Below are 16,123 nucleotides of genomic sequence, written 5' to 3'. Positions count from 1 at the left end.
CAGACACCCATTTGACCGAGCCTCAATATTCTACTCCCGTAAGGATTTACACCCTCGGAAACCCTGTACAGGGTCGCTATGGGTCGGACCCGACTCGACGGCACTTAACAACAACAACAACAATATTCATTCTCAAGGAGTGGTTACGAATTGGGCTGCTAACCTCAGGGTCAGAAGTTCGAAACTACCAGCTGTTCCACAAAAGAAGGATTAGGCTTTCTGCTCCTGTAAAGATTTACAGCCTCAGAAACCCTGTACGGGGTCACTATGAGTCGGAACCGACTTCACAGTGCATAACAACAACAACAACATATTCATTCTCTGAGTCCTGGTGTGTAGGTTAATGAGTTGGACTGCAAAGTTGCTTTGAATCACAAAGCTATGGGTCAGAACCGACTCGACGGCTCTTGACGACAATAATATATTCACTCTCATTTATTGAAGATTGTTACTAGTGTTGTTGAGTGCCATTGAGTCGGTTCTGACTCATAGCAACCCTGGATAGGGTTTCCGAGGAGTGGCTGGTGGGTTTCAACTGTCTCCCTTGTGGCTCAAACTGACCTTGCAGTCAAGCACATTATCCTGCAGCCACACCAGGACTCCTTACTTTTATAAATTATATAATACATACTTTATTCTATCAACAAAAAATGTATTGTAGAATGGAGAAGGATGTTAAGACTGCCCTGGATAATTCTCCTGTAATTTAATAATGTGAATGATAAACACTGAACAACAGAAACCCATCAAAATACATGAAATGCATGCTTAGGAAACCATTGCTCTGCAAGCAATTTCTCAAGTAAAATAGCTAAAATTATAAAGTGATAAAAATTTTGGCCTTATGAAAAATATAGATTATTTTACTGAATCAAAATGGGTGAATTTCCCATTCAAAAGATTTCCTCTTTGGATTATTGCCCATTGAATAATGTAGCTCCTCCATTTGCTAATACCCTTAATGGGTGTTCTTCTTCACTTAAGGAGCACTCATCTGGGCTGTATGGTAAATAGTGACAATTTTCAATAAATGTATAACCATTATTAGTAACCATCTTCAAAGCAACAGAGGATTGATATCAGTGAAAATGAGGGCTGGAGAATTTGAGACATACTAGATAAGGATCTAGCATGGCTCTGTTGGTTAATGCACTGGACTGCAAAGTTGGGGTGAACCTCAAGGTCGGTGGTTCAAGCTCACCAGTCACTTCTCAGGAACCCTATATGGGTTGGGACCGCTCAGTGGCACTTAACAACAACAAAGATAAAGTTTATGTCTTGGGAGAGGATCTATATGCTAACATAAAATGGTCTAGTCTTCAATGCTTGAGTAAAGTAATTAGGACAGTTTCTTAACATAAATGAGGGAGGGGAAACATACATGGGTTTGTTGTTAAGTGCCATCAAGGTGGTTCTGACTCACAGTGACCCTGTATAGTTTAAGGAGCAGTTGGTGAGTTTGAACTGCCAACCTTTTGGTTAGCAGTTCAGTGCTTATCCTACAGGCTAATTTGCATGTCACCAAGAGACCAAAGTGATATGGAAAATGCTGTTGAGTCAGTTCCAACCCACAGCGACCCTGCATAGGATTTCCAAAGAGCAGCTGGTGAGCTTGAACCACCAACCTTGCAGTTCAAATGGCTTTGCAGTCTGACACATTAACCCACAGCGCCACACCAGGACTCCATCAAAGTGATATAGATCTGCACTATTCCTTAGGGTAGTCACTAGCACACGTGGCCAGTAAGCAATGTAAATAGTATAAACTGAGGTGATTTTAAATAAAAACAAACACTGGATTTTGAAAATTTAGTAGAGAAGAAAAAAAAAAAAAAGAATGTAAAATGTCATTAATTTTATATTGATTATACGTTGAAAAGATAACATTTTAGATAAAATTAAAATTTAGATAAAAGTTAAATAAAAATATTAAAATTAATTTCACTTATTTAAACTTTTAATGTGGCTACCTGAGCATTTAAAATTATGTATGTGGCTCTCATTTATGGTTTACATTATATTTCTTTTAGACAGCAATGTGGTGCTGAGGGTTAATGCACTAGACTGCAAAGTCGTTTGAACCTGCAAGGGCTGGCGGTTCAAGCTCACTAGCCGCTCCTCGGAAACCCTATACAGGTCGCTATGGGTTGGAACCAACTCGATGGCACTTAACAACAACAATCTGTATAATATTGCTCAAAGGTCCCATGGGAATTTTAATAATGTGCCAATCCTGAATTTTCCCCTCCAAATCCACTTTCTATAAATGTAGTTTATACTACACAGCAATAATTCACAACTAGGGGTGCATCTATGCTTCTCAGGGACATGTGATAATGTGTAGAAACATTTTTGCTAATCACAACTGAGGGGGAGCATGCTATTAGACGAGAGTAGAGGTCTAGAATGTTGATAAATATCCTATAATGCACAGAACCACCCCATTCTAAAATGTCAAATGTATCTCTACTGAGAAAATCTGCTACAGGCAAAGAGAGGAAAGAAACAAGAAAAAGGGCTGTTTTTTAAAGTTTCCTTGCTGAACTGCCAACACATGTTTTTAGACCTGAAACTTGGAAGGAAGAAAGCACAGGCAGAAAACTCAACCTCATTTTAGAAAATGGCTGATGTGCTACAGATCTGCAAATACTTACGATAGGGAAATAAGGAAGATGGAGACAGAAGGTACTGTAATTGGGAGATGAACAGAATAAATGGAATTCTCATGAATTGCCTTGTTAGTGAAAACAAAACAAAACAAAACAATTTTGGCTACATCTCTCCTCAGTAGAGAAAAAAATACAAGAAGGAAGATTTTCTTAGTTTAAGAAATTTAAAAAAGCATGAAATGGAATGTCAGGACAATAAGGAAATCAATCTGAAAACTGTTATTAGTTGCAGCATGAGCAGAAACCATACAGTTGCTTATTAACAATTTTCTATGGGAGATCGTTTGTAAAAGCTTTTCCATTTCTAAGAAGTGTCATGCTCACCTATCCTTCCATAGCGGGAGAACCAGGAATTCTACCTCCTAACAAATGAACTATATAGTATCTAAAATGCCGTCAGTACTCAGCTACTTTCCTCCTTCTCTCCTTTTTAATTAATCTCAAAATAGACAGCAAAAGTGGTGCTTTTCTTTGCAGACTAATTCTGAACAAGTAAATACTTAAAGGTAGTTTTCTTCTTAATCTCTTTAAGCCTATTCTCCAGAGTTTTTTGAAATAGCAGGACATTAACAGAATTGAAAAGAGGGCTCAGGACAAATCAGAGCTTAGGACAAACCAAAGTACATTTTTGCATTTTGACTCAGAGCCCAGGCACACGCATATGGACATGAGGAAAGTAATAGTTTCAAGCTAAATCTTTGGTAAAAGCATTAAGACCAATGAAACTTCTGTGCAACATGCACTCAACTTACAGCCAGATTTATTTCTGAAATGTGGGTTTTGGCTACTACAGCTTTAGCTTCTATGTGAATTTGCCTCACACTTTAAAAAGTTCTTACATCCCAACCTATGATTAAATCACACCTTTTTCCTTATTTTAGAAAAGTAGACTGAGGCAAGGAGATGAATGAAAACTCTTTAGTTACTAGGAAATGGGTGCTGAATACCTAAGCTGTCAAGGAACAATACAAGGAACTGAGTTTACATGTATGATAGTCTGAAAAGTCATTTATGCTAAAACCTAATAACTGCCTCTTTCTCTACAATTTCTGGGTTTGGCAGTGTTTCATGGGCAGAATAGCTTATTACTATTATTATTACAGTATCTATATTTGTTTTCATGAAAGAAAACAGCATGAAAAGGCCTTATAACATCTGAGAAACCATGGTGAGGAAGTTCTAGAATACAGTGATATTAGCGTGGAACAGATTAAGTGGGACAAATAACTGAGTTTTTTTTTTTGACACAATTTAATCACTTCAACTGTTCAAATTCTGAAAGACGAAACTGGGAGAGAAAGTCTTGATGACACTTCTCACCCTCACAGAAGCAGTGCTTCTGTTTCTGTTCCCAACATGTTTATGTTTGGGAAAATAGAAAAAGGGAGAAGAGAAGGGACTAATTACACACCCCTCAAAGTCAACATAACTTTCATTTCTACCTCAGTCAATCCTAGACTCTCTACTTCAAGATGCTTCTGTTTACTAAATGAGTCACACATCCGGCTCTGAATGCTTCATGGCTCTTGAATGAATCATTTCAAAGCACAAGATTGTTCAGCAAATAACTACAACCACAGCAGCAATGACAGCTCATATGCTGCATGTGTGAGCGAGGTAATTTATAAAGGGAAAATAAGAACAGGAAACTTCTTCCCAAAATACTCCAAAAGAAAATGTTGTCAGGCAAAGGAGGATAAACTAAAGAGGGGAAGGGGGCACCAAACTGTACCAAAGGTCTACTGGTATTCATCTGTCATCTGTTTTGGGAAGACTGAGTATCTTAAAGAGATTCTGGTAGTCACCAAACTAGAACATTGTATAAAAAAAAGAATTATAAGAGTAGAGCGATCATTTAATAGTAGGCCTAGAAATCATGCTGCTGCTAGCATATAAGATCCTCAAGAGGCAGGATCCTCTTTGTCTGCTTATTCATGGACATATTTCAAGTACCTAGAACAGTATTTGCATACAGCCGGTGCTTAGTAAATATTTGTTGCATAAATGCCAACTAGTACATCTCACTTAAGTGCTACAAAACATCCCAAGCCTACAAAACTCTTGTCCGTGTGTATAACAGTGGGAGACAATTGATCATCCATATCTTAAATGAGAGTCTGAAACTTCTACTCTTTTTTTCTATGGAAACAGAGGCTGAGCCCAGTCAGAACCAAGAATACCCTAATGTGAGGAGCTCACAATAAGAAACAAGAAGAATTTTAAGAATTAAGAAAATAGGAAAAGGAAAAAAATGGTAGTAAGGAGTATTTAATTCATTAGAAGAATCTCTTGCCTCTGAGAGGTTTGGAATTGTTTCCACAAGAGATTTTAAAGGAGGCCACCATCTTGCTTTCCTTTAACCTGGCGGTGACCGGGGCTTACTCTAATCTTAAACCATGAAGCTGTTAACCAGAGCCGGCACCAGAGATTTTATTACCTCAAAGTTGCTCCCAGAGTTAAAGCCTCAGCTGCCCCTGCAGGAGCACTCCCGCAGTCTCAAGACCTTGAGTTTACCAAATTACCAAATGGTTTAGTGATTGCTTCCCTGGAAAACTATGCCCCAGCGTCGAGAATTGGTTTGTTCATTAAAGCGGGCAGTAGATATGAGGACTCCAGCAATTTGGGAACCTCTCATTTGCTGCGTCTTGCATCCAGCTTGACTACCAAAGGAGTGTCATCTTTCAAGATAACCCGTGGGATTGAAGCAGTTGGTGGTAAATTAAGTGTGACTACAACAAGGGAACACATGGTTTATACCGTGGAATGCCTGCGAGACAATATCGATATTCTAATGGAGTTCCTGCTCCATGTCACCACAGCACCAGCATTTCAGCCTTGGGAAGTAGCAGCCCTTCAGTTCCAGCTAAAGATTGACAAAGCTGTGGCTTTCCAGAATCCACAGGCACATGACATTGAAAATTTACATGCTGCAGCTTACCGGAATGCCTTGGCTAATTCCTTATATTGTCCTGATTACAGGATTGGAAAAGTGACATCAGAGGAGCTACATTACTATGTTCAGAACAATTTTACAAGTGCAAGAATGGCTTTGATTGGACTTGGTGTGAGCCATCCTGTTTTAAAGCAAGTTGCTGAACAGTTTCTCAACATGAGGGGTGGGCTAGGTTTATCTGGAGCAAAGACTGTCTACCGTGGAGGTGAAATCAGAGAACAGAATGGAGACAGTCTGGTACATGCTGCTCTTGTGGCAGAAAGTGCTCCCATAGGAAGTGCAGAAGCAAATGTGTTCAGTGTGTTCCAGCATGTGCTTGGTGCTGGACCACATGTCAAGAGGGGCAGCAACACCACCAGCTCTCTGTACCAGGCTGGTGCCAAGGGAGTTCTCCTACCATTTGATGTTTCTGCTTTTAATGCTAGTTACTCAGATTCTGGACTCTTTGGGATTTATACCATTTCTCAGGCTGCAGCTGCTAGAGATGTTATCAAGGCTGCCTATAACCACGTAAAAACAATTGCTCAGGGAAACCTTCCTGATGGAGTCATCCAGATGGCCAAGAACAAGCTGAAAGCTGGATACCTAATTTCAGTGGAGTCTTCAGAGGGTTTTCTGGATAAAGTTGGGTTCCAGGTTCTAGTCGCTGGTTCATATATGTCACTAACCGCAGTCCTTCAACAGATTGACTCAGTGACTGCTGCTGATGTCCAAATGCTGCAGTGAAGTTTGTTTCTGGCAAAAAGTCAATGGCAGCAAGTGGAAATTTGGGGCATACACCTTTTGTTGATGAGTTGTAATACTGAAGTACATATTACATGAGAAAACTAAACATTTTCTCAATCCAGAGCAGCAAACACATGAAAGTCAAAAGTGTATAACATACCATTTATCTTGTATTTTTTTCTAATGAGCTGAAATATCTTAAGGCATAAATACAAGTAATTATTCCCAACTGACCTAAAGGCAATAAAACGTTCTGTGTAAAAAAAAAAAGAGAGAGAGATTTTAAAGGAATGCAAAATGCATTCCCTTTCTAGTTCTTTTCTATTTATAAGAGTTTATTTTCTTCTATTTTTCCACTAACATTTTCTATCCAGGTCAGTCTCTTCTGATCTGCAAAGTCCACTTATTTTCATCTTTATGCCTCTATCTATACATTCCCATACTCCCTGATATGCCTTCATCACTTTCTCTAGTTAATCCAAATGCTACCATTTTTCAAAGTCCAGCTAAAATTCAATCACTTTTTTAAGGTTTCCCTAATGACGCCAATCTTCAGTGGACCTTTCCTGAGCTGATAAGGTGTTTGTATAGTTTATACCATGTAATTTAGAATTTTAATATCTATGATCTCATAGTTTTATATTTTAGATTGTAAACCACACATGAAGTTGCCAAGAGTTGGAATCGACTCAGCAGCAACTGGTTAATTGATAAGTCACTAAACCAAACTCAAACCCATTGTGTTGAGTTGATTTGGACTCACAGCAACCCTATAAGACAGAGTAGAACTGCCTCCTAGGGTTTCTAAGGCTATAAAGCTTTACAAAAGCAGACTACCACATCTTTCTCCTGCGGAGTAGATAGTGAGTTTGACCCTCCAACTTTTTATAGTTAACAGTCAAGCATTTCAACCACTGTGTTGTTGTTAAGTGCCACAGAGTTGGGTTCGACTCATAGTCAGGCTCATAGCAACCCTATATAGGGTTTCCTAGGAGCAACTGGTGGGTTTGAATCACTGACCTTGTGGTTAGCAGCCCAATGCTTAATCTATAGTGCCACACCAGGTAAGCCCATTGTTAAGTGCCATCGAATCAGTCCTGACTCATAGTGAACCTCTATAGGGGCTTCCAAGGAGCAGCTGGTGGTTTTGACCTGCCAACCTTGTGGTTAAGCAATCCAGTGTTTATCCTATAGTGCCACACCGGGACTCCAAGGTAAGCCAGTTGGTGTTGTCAGTACAGACTTGAAAATGTGTCTTACAATTATTCTTTATCCTCCTCCTGCCCTACCTCCAGGATTAGCCTAGCGGTAAGCACACAATAGGTGCTACAGTGACTGGGTCAGGTTTATATAATGATATGAGAATAGTTGTTGAAAAACTCTATCACCCTTGGATTCCAAGATCTTAACAGAGCACTTTTTCAGAAAGATCTGATGATTTTCCATCTCTATTTCCTAAGTAAAATTTAACATGCAAATAGTGAAAATTAGTGTATCCTCCCCAACACACAAACACCCTATTTTGACACTGTTGTTGTTAATTGCCATCGAGTTAGTTCCGAATCATAGTGACCCTATATAGGGTTTCCAAGGAACAGTTAGTGGGTTTGAACCATGGACCTTGCAGTTCAAACTGACCTTGCAGTCCATGCAGTATCCTAACGTGCCACACAAGATTTCCTTTATTAAAGAAAAGGCACCTAAGACAAGTGCAGTATACTGGACTTACACTGCTATTGTATGAAAGAATATTGGTGCCATGTCTTTGTGGATCAATTCATTTTCATCTGATTCCATCACTGAGCTTTTTAATTTTATTACAAACTAAAATGTCCTGTGTAAAAAAAAAAAAAAAATTCAATTTACAAACAGTAACTGTTATGTTCTCTTTTCACCTCCCCTTTTTCCCACACAAACCACTAGTGGTAATTTAACCCACATCCTCTTGAACATTTTCTTTTAGGATCCCAATTACTTGACTTTTATAGGACAGAACATCAGCATCCCATAGGAGCCAAGTAGTGTCAAATGCTGGATTCCTCCTTTTACAAAATAGAGTATATGACTGTAAGAAAAGGAGTGTTATTTAAGTCAACAAATCAGAGAGGTGGAAACAGAAAAAGGATATTAAAACCACACAATCAACACTGAACTGCAGGGTCATCATCATTATGATCTGTGATAATAACATTGCATTATTTTAGACCACACAGACCAATGGGACAACTATTCTTCTAAGTAGCAGAAGTTTTAAGCTCTCAGCCATACATCATCACTCATTTCTATTTTGATTTCTTGTTCCTTCCTACTGTTTGTGACAAATGTGAAAAACCATAAGCTCCATGGGTTGTATCTTATGCCAAGTAAGTTGAAGGTGCCCAGCAGAAAGGAAACTGAGCCCCAAAGGTCACACAGGCTAACTTCAAAAGGGATTGGCAGTACAGGAAAAAGAGAGGTAAACATAATTTCTTACCAGTTTAGGTTAGGGAAATTAGATATTTTGTTTTTTAAATGTTACTTATTACTTGTCAGGGTTGAGAAATAGAATCTTACTGCAAGTTTAATATACTTAGCCAAAGTTTAGTTCATCTCGGATTCTGCTATGTGATTCCCTAGTGTCACAGTACAGCAGTAAATACAGTAAATACAATGCTCTCTCCCCACTCCTATTTTCTTGTAAGCCCATAAACTAAATTCTGTGTCTGATGACTTAAAAACTAGAAATCTGTATGGATCATCAGGTCTCTGATACCCAAAAATCTGTAGTGAATTATCTTCCATAACTGGGTTGCTTAGGGAAATGGTAGTAGGACAGAGAACGAAAAGAGGCAATAGGTTTGAGGAATAGGCTGAGTTAACCTAAACCCTGTTCTCAATGCCCTTCTCTCTTGCTTGCCCTTCCCTATATAGACTAAAAGGCCTGATACTCACTTTCCCAGACTCCCATGCAGCTATGATTAAACCTGTCACACAGTTCAGGCAAATACTGGGGTGGCGATGGAAGGCCCTACATCTGGGAAAGTTTCTGTTTCATTATACAAAGAGGAGCTAAAAAAGGAGAGTTCCTGGTGTTAACACCTTTTCCTTTCTTCCTCATCTGATGACAAATATGAGGACTGAAAAGTTAAAAATGGTAGAACAGAGAGGTAGAAAGAATCTAGGTCCTTGGCTATCTTAATTTTAGATTTCTTGAGTTACAAGTGTTCATATAGTTTTGAGCTACTGTTAAGTACTTGCAACTGACACCATTCCTAATACATGGTGATTTTCAGAATGTACAGATTCTTCCTCATTTTGTATCTTTATCTCTCTTCTAAGTTGAGCAACATGGAGATGGAATATGCAAGAAAGCATCTTATTCTACATCTTCATGAATATCAGCTGTACTCTAATGCAAAATTCTATTTTCACTTTTATATAGTATACAAAATAAACTGCTCTACTTTAAAATCACCTATTGCCCCAGGATTCTTTGGAAACAACAGCTATAGTACCTTTGGGGGGTTTAGGTAAGAGAAAAGCATCTTATAATACTCTTGAGATTGTAACAATTAAAGATCATTCTCACTAAAGTAAGCTGGAGCCACATCTTTTCTTATTCCTGCCCACCTCTTTCCTAATATCTAATGTCTAGCTCTTTATTAAACTCCAGGGTACTCTTGGGAACTATGCTTAAGAATTAACAAGGATAGATCCATTATCTTTTCTTAGATGAAGGCTACTTACATGGATGGATTTAAATGCTCAACAAACTTTCAAGGACCAGTGCCCAGGAACAGAGAAATCCCAGCAGCAATTCAGTGAGGCCAGGTCCAGTGTCAGTTACATGGCTAATTGCTTTCTCCACAGCTCTTGTCTAATGGTGGTAGACCTTTTAGTACTCTACTTTCCAGATGAAGCCGCTTAGTTGGAGTACTATTAAAGTTCCCAAAGGTATACGTTTAGTTCTTAACAAAGCAAGGAAAGCTGCTTTTTGGCCAAAATAATTATTATATAGCCCCATCATGTTCTTGTTGACATTACACATATATATTTTCAATCTCACCTCTTCCTAAATTCTTATAAGAATGTTATGAAATACAGAATCCTTGAAAAATACAAAAAGCATTTTTATTTTCTAATTTGCTACACAGTAGGTATCAAGTTTGTAGAGTGTGGATCGCAAAATAGTTAAAAAATTTTAAATGTTTTGGTTTGGACTGCTGAAATTTCATTGTGGAAAAAATAATACTGTAAAAACTGCTTGATAATACAGAAGTTTCTGAATGCTTACAAGGAGCTACGCACAGCATACGAATCATGATACAGAGCCTGTAATAACCAAAACTCCTCCCTTTAAGAGTTTACAATTCAGTACTGTAAAAAAAGTCACGCTAAAAGAAAATATAAAGCTGGATAAGAGAGAGATCTCAGTCTCTAAAACTGACTGCTAAAATGATTTGGACAAGCTGACAGAGATTACATCACACACACACTCATTAAAAAATTTCAAAATGCAGCAATAAGCTTTTGATTTAAACAAGCTATCAAAGATTAAGTGTCCAGAGACTTAGCAATCACAGAAGTCTTGCTGCAGACTGGTAAAGAAATAGGTAAGGACCAAGGCTCAAATATTTCACAAGGCCCTTGAATAAACTAGAAGCTGGTAGGGTACTCTGATCACTTTTTATTTAGTTGTGTAGTTTATTTATTTATTTTATAAACTTTTTATTGTGAATTGAATGAAGGTTTATAGAGCAGATTATCAGTTTTATATTCAACAAATCTTACACTTTGCTTTGACTACAAGGTTGCGATCCCCTCCATGTACCAACAGTTATAACAGCATTTATCTCTATTCACTTTAACTGCTGCATTCTTCCCTGTGTCTCCCACTACTTTCATCTTTCCTCTGCTAATTCCCTCCTCTTGCAAACTGCCTACCCCGTCACCCATGTCAACATGTGTCTGTTTACCTCTAGCCCAGGAATAGCTTTCCCTATTCCTCCCTCGCCACAACCATCATAGGTTGTTTCTTTAATCAAGAAAACTTTTGTAAAAAAAAAACTTTCTACATCTTTGATCTCATACAGTGTTTGTCCTTTTCTGACTGACTAATTTCATTCAGCATAATGTCCTCCAGGCTCAACCATGTTGTGAGGTGTTTCACAAATTCATCATTATTCTTCAACGATTTCTAGTATTCCATTGCTCATCACCATTTTTAATGCACAACAAAAATTTCTTACCCTAATTTGTTGACATAGTCATATTTATCTTTGTGCTTAACCTGGAAAGTTTTGAGAAGCTACCTTTATATTAATAAAACTAGGCAAATGGGAAACTTCTTTGATTTTGGATGTTTGTTCTTTAGCCATAAGAGAGACTTTTTTAGAATGTTGGCCACTGCATAGAAAGGTCTACACTAAGGGCAGGCAGTGAAGCAAGCAAAGAAAAAGAAAGGGACCTACACTGCCTAACAGTAGCACTTACTCATATACTTCTAGACTGCAATAACTATTAAACATAGCAGCAATATCACCAGCTGAGGAAAATGTCCTTGTGATAACAACTCACTAGCCTCTGTTGCTTTCCATCACAATTTGCACTCCATCAATATCAAGTTAAATGCAGTTATTCTGAACACACTATATTGCTACATTCTTTGTGTCTCCTGTTCTCTTATGTCTGGAATGTTCATCTCAATCTTCTCTGTCTAAAGACCTTCTATTTATTTTTCAAAACCCATTAAAGCATCATTTCTTTCACAAAGCCTTCCCTGATGTCTACCAGAACTCTCAGTACTTGCAAATACTTATAATATTACATTGACTATTAACAATGTAATTATATATATATATATATATATAGGGTTTCTGAGACTATAAATCTTGATGGGAGCAGAAAGTCTCATCTTTTTACCATGGAACACCCCTGGTAGTTCTGAACTGCAGCCCAACTCGTAACCACTATGCTACCAAAGATGTATATATATACAGAGAGAGAGAGAGAGAGAGTGTGAGTCCTGCGCTGGATTGCAAGGTCGGTGGTTCAAACTCACCAGCCGCTCCTTGGAAACCTTATACAGGATCACTATGGGCCAGAACCCACTTAACAACAACAGTAATTATATATATATGTATATGTGTGTGTATATAAATACATATATATATATGTATATATATATATATATATTGTTATTAAGTGCCATCAAGTAGGTTTTGATTCACAGGTTTTGAACCTCTGACCTTGTGGTTCAAACTGACCTTGCAGTCCAACACATTAACATAAATAAATAAAAATATATGGTCTATGGTTGTTATATGTTGGAACTGACTCCATGGCACATAACAACAACAACATACATATACACACACACACATATAAGGAGAATAAGCACTGGACTAGGAACCACAAGGTCGGTAGATCAAGCCCACTAGCTGCTTCTCCACAAGAGACAGGTAAAACTTCTTGCTCCAACAAAGATTCACAGCTCTGGAAACCCTATACAGGGTTGCTACAAGTTGGAAGTGACTCGGCAGCAGTTAACAATAATGGTACCTAACAACAACATATGTGTGTGTGTGTGTGTGTGTGTGTGTGTTTGTTAACTGCTGTCGAGTTGGTTACGATCCATAGAGACCCTGTGTAGGGTTTCCAAGGAGCTACTGGTGAGCTTGAACTGTGGACCTTTGTGGATCAAACTAACTTGCAATCCAGCACATTAACCAGCAGCACCATACCAGGACTTCATATATATATATAAAATGTGTCTGACTCTCTTATTAAACAATGAATACTTTGATATCTTATACATCTTTCTGTCACTAGCAGCACCTAGGCACAGTGTCTGGTATGGTGTAGATGCTCAAATCTTTTTATTGAACTGATCCCACAAAGACTAATGAAGGTAGACACTTGAGTGGGATAGAAAGGAATGTTGGGAAACATGATTAGAAAAAACTTGTAAGCCTGCCTTCAGCCTATAACTGATTTGAATACCTACAAGGGGTTCTACAACTTGCCCAGTGAAATAGGCCGCGTGCAAAGCCTTTACAGAGTATAGGACCTTAGGTGGAAGCCTGAGTCCCATCCACAACCTTGTGAGGTGAGATATTCCCACTAGAAAGGACAAGCAGACTGGAACAGCTACAGTGACAGAAGATACATCTTCATGATGAACCTGACCTATACTCTAAATATCAACAGAGAGGGTAAGAGTCTTCACATCAAGTAATGCTATTCCCTCTGTGCACAGGGTAGATAGGTACAGGCAACTTAGACACTGGCTACCTAAAATGAGGTGGCAATAAAGGCACGAAGTGATTGGCTTACAAGGTTTCAAGAGGGAGTTTAGTTTAAGAGTATGGGGGGAAATAAAGAGTCCCCACTGAATAGCTGTCATCTTGTCTAGATGGGTCTGGTGAAAAGAGATGGGGATAAGATTTGTAAGATTCAATAGTGAATAATTGTTATCATGACTAATCGCTACTGTCACAATTGTAAAGGTAGAAGTTTTGTAACAAAAAAAGGGGAGTGGTTAATCTTACAGTCCAGAAACAGAGGACCCTGCGACCATCAAGAGAGGAACGCACAAGCAGAATGCAGGACCTTATCCAGAGAAGCAGCAGCGCCAGAGATGGGGGCAGAGATGGGGGCATGGAGAAGGGGAGCGGCTGAGGACTAAGAAAAGAAGGACTAAGAGCTGGTGGCCAGGAGCAGACTTGCAGAATGTGCCCTTTGGAGATGCAAATTATTATATATGCCTGAGTGGTTTTTTTTGTTTGTTTTTTTAAAAAGCTAAAGTAGATAGAGAGAAATACTGTTAACTGATGGTGCATGGAGGGGATTATAATCAATGAAATGAAACAAGGTATATGATTTGTTGAATGTAAAACTGATGATATGCCCTGTAAACTTTCACTCAATCCACAATAAAAACCTTGAAAAAAAAAAAAGACTAATGAAGGTCTGACTGAATTAAGGAAAACATTCATGGGTGAATTTCTGGAAATCCCAGGCTTCTTCAGGTTGGAGAAATCTGGCAGAATACACATAGAAAATGTCTCAATTTTATTTTTACAAGGGATCCTTTGTATACATTTGTGAAAAATCCATATTCAATTCTTGACTAGGGTCTAAAATTATAACAAATTGTTCCAAATACACAGAATCTTCTACCCTATTATGTCAAAGTGTAGACAAACCAGGAGGTGGTAATGGATCTTATTAACCTTCATATCACATTACAACATTTTCATCTGTTAAAAGAAAAGAGTGAAAGGATAAACAAAAAGGTCACTAAGCATACTGGTGTGGTGCTTTAGGATAAACAATGGATCAAAAGGCTGGTTTTGAACCTCAAGGTCAGCAGTTGCAACTTACCAGCCATTCCTCGGAAACCCTATACTGGGTCGCTATGAGTCAGAACCGATTCCATGGCACTTAATAACAACAAGCATACTACTGGATGCCAGTGAGCGAACTAAGACATTGGAGTGCCTAGTTCACAGCTTTAGGTAACACTTCACTATCATATGCTGCAAATTTCAACCATTGAGTGGTAGACTAATAGTGTGGTGAGCTACCAACGATAGGTTCACATTCTAATTGCTAGTACCTGTGAATATGATCTTATAAGGTAAATTCTTTGCAAATGTGATTAAGCTATAGATCGTTCTTATCCCGGGCTACCCAGGTGTGTCCTAAATGCTATCATAAGAGCGAGAGCGGGAGATTAGCCACATACAAAGCAGACGGCAATGTGAAGATAGAACCAGAGAAGAGAGATTAGAGAGATGTAGTAGCCACCAGAAACTAAAGGACTCAAGGAAAAGAATTCTCCCTTACAGCCTTCACAGAGACTGAGGCCCTGCCTATACCTGTGATTTCAAAGATTGGGCCTCTAGAACTATGAAGGAATACATTGCTGTTGTTTTAAGGCACCCAACTTGTAGTCATTTGTTATAATAATAGCCACAGGAAACTAATATACATACCACATTCTCATAATCTACCAGCTATTGTTGTTAAGTGCCACCGAGTAGGTTCTGACTCAAAATGACCCTGCTGTATAAGGTTTCCAAGGCTATACAGCTTTACGGGAGCAGAAAGTCCCATCTTTTTCCCACTGAGTGGTGGGTGGCCTTGAACTGCAGACTTGGTGGTTCATTGTCCAGTGCTTTTTCTATGGAGCCACTGCACTAATCTACCAATACCAGTTGCCATTAAGTCAATTCCAATTCATGGAGAAAGGAGCTCTAGTAGCGTAGTGGTTACGAGTTGGGCTGATAACCTCAAAGTCAGCAGTTCGAAACTACCAGCAGTTCCTCAGGAGAAAGATGAGGCTTTCTGCTCCCATAAAGATTTATAGCCTCGGAAATCCTACATAGGGTCGCTATGGGTTGGAACAAAATTGATGGCATTTAACAACTCATGGAGACAGAGAAAAACTGCTCCATAGGGTTTTCAGTGGCTAATATTTCAGAAATACGAGAAGCCTTCAAACAGCTCATGGAAAATGGAATTTTAAAAATAATAAAAAAATTTTTTTTACAAGCGTTCTCAAAGTTCTAGAGTAGAACTGAGCTCCAGAGGGTTTCTTTGGATTGTTATCTTTATGAAATCAGATCACCAGGCCTTTCTTTTGTGGTTCCAACCTGCCAGCTTTTCAATTAGTGATGCAAATTCCAATTATATCCATAACAACAAATCTGTCTGAGTGAAAATAAATATTAATAGAAACCAGTTATCAGCATTTATCATTTCCTAATGGCCTCACCCACAGAAGTTTGAG

The 16,123-nt window shown here is 38.5% G+C and overlaps 1 protein-coding gene and 1 pseudogene across 2 annotated transcripts in view; one reads left to right on the top strand and one right to left on the bottom strand.

Moving 5' to 3' along the window:
- Positions 1 to 16,123, bottom strand: part of ATF7 (activating transcription factor 7) — a 96,385-nt gene that overhangs the window by 29,184 nt on the left and 51,078 nt on the right. The gene's annotated exons all lie outside the window — the stretch shown is intronic.
- Positions 5,066 to 6,422, top strand: LOC102820551 (annotated as a pseudogene).

The sequence above is a fragment of the Chrysochloris asiatica genome, unplaced genomic scaffold (assembly GCF_000296735.1).
Source record: "Chrysochloris asiatica unplaced genomic scaffold, ChrAsi1.0 scaffold00138, whole genome shotgun sequence".
In the NCBI taxonomy this organism is placed as follows: Eukaryota; Metazoa; Chordata; class Mammalia; order Afrosoricida; family Chrysochloridae; genus Chrysochloris; species Chrysochloris asiatica.
Note: the sequence above shows the minus strand (reverse complement) of the source record. Positions and strands in the feature narration are given on the sequence as shown.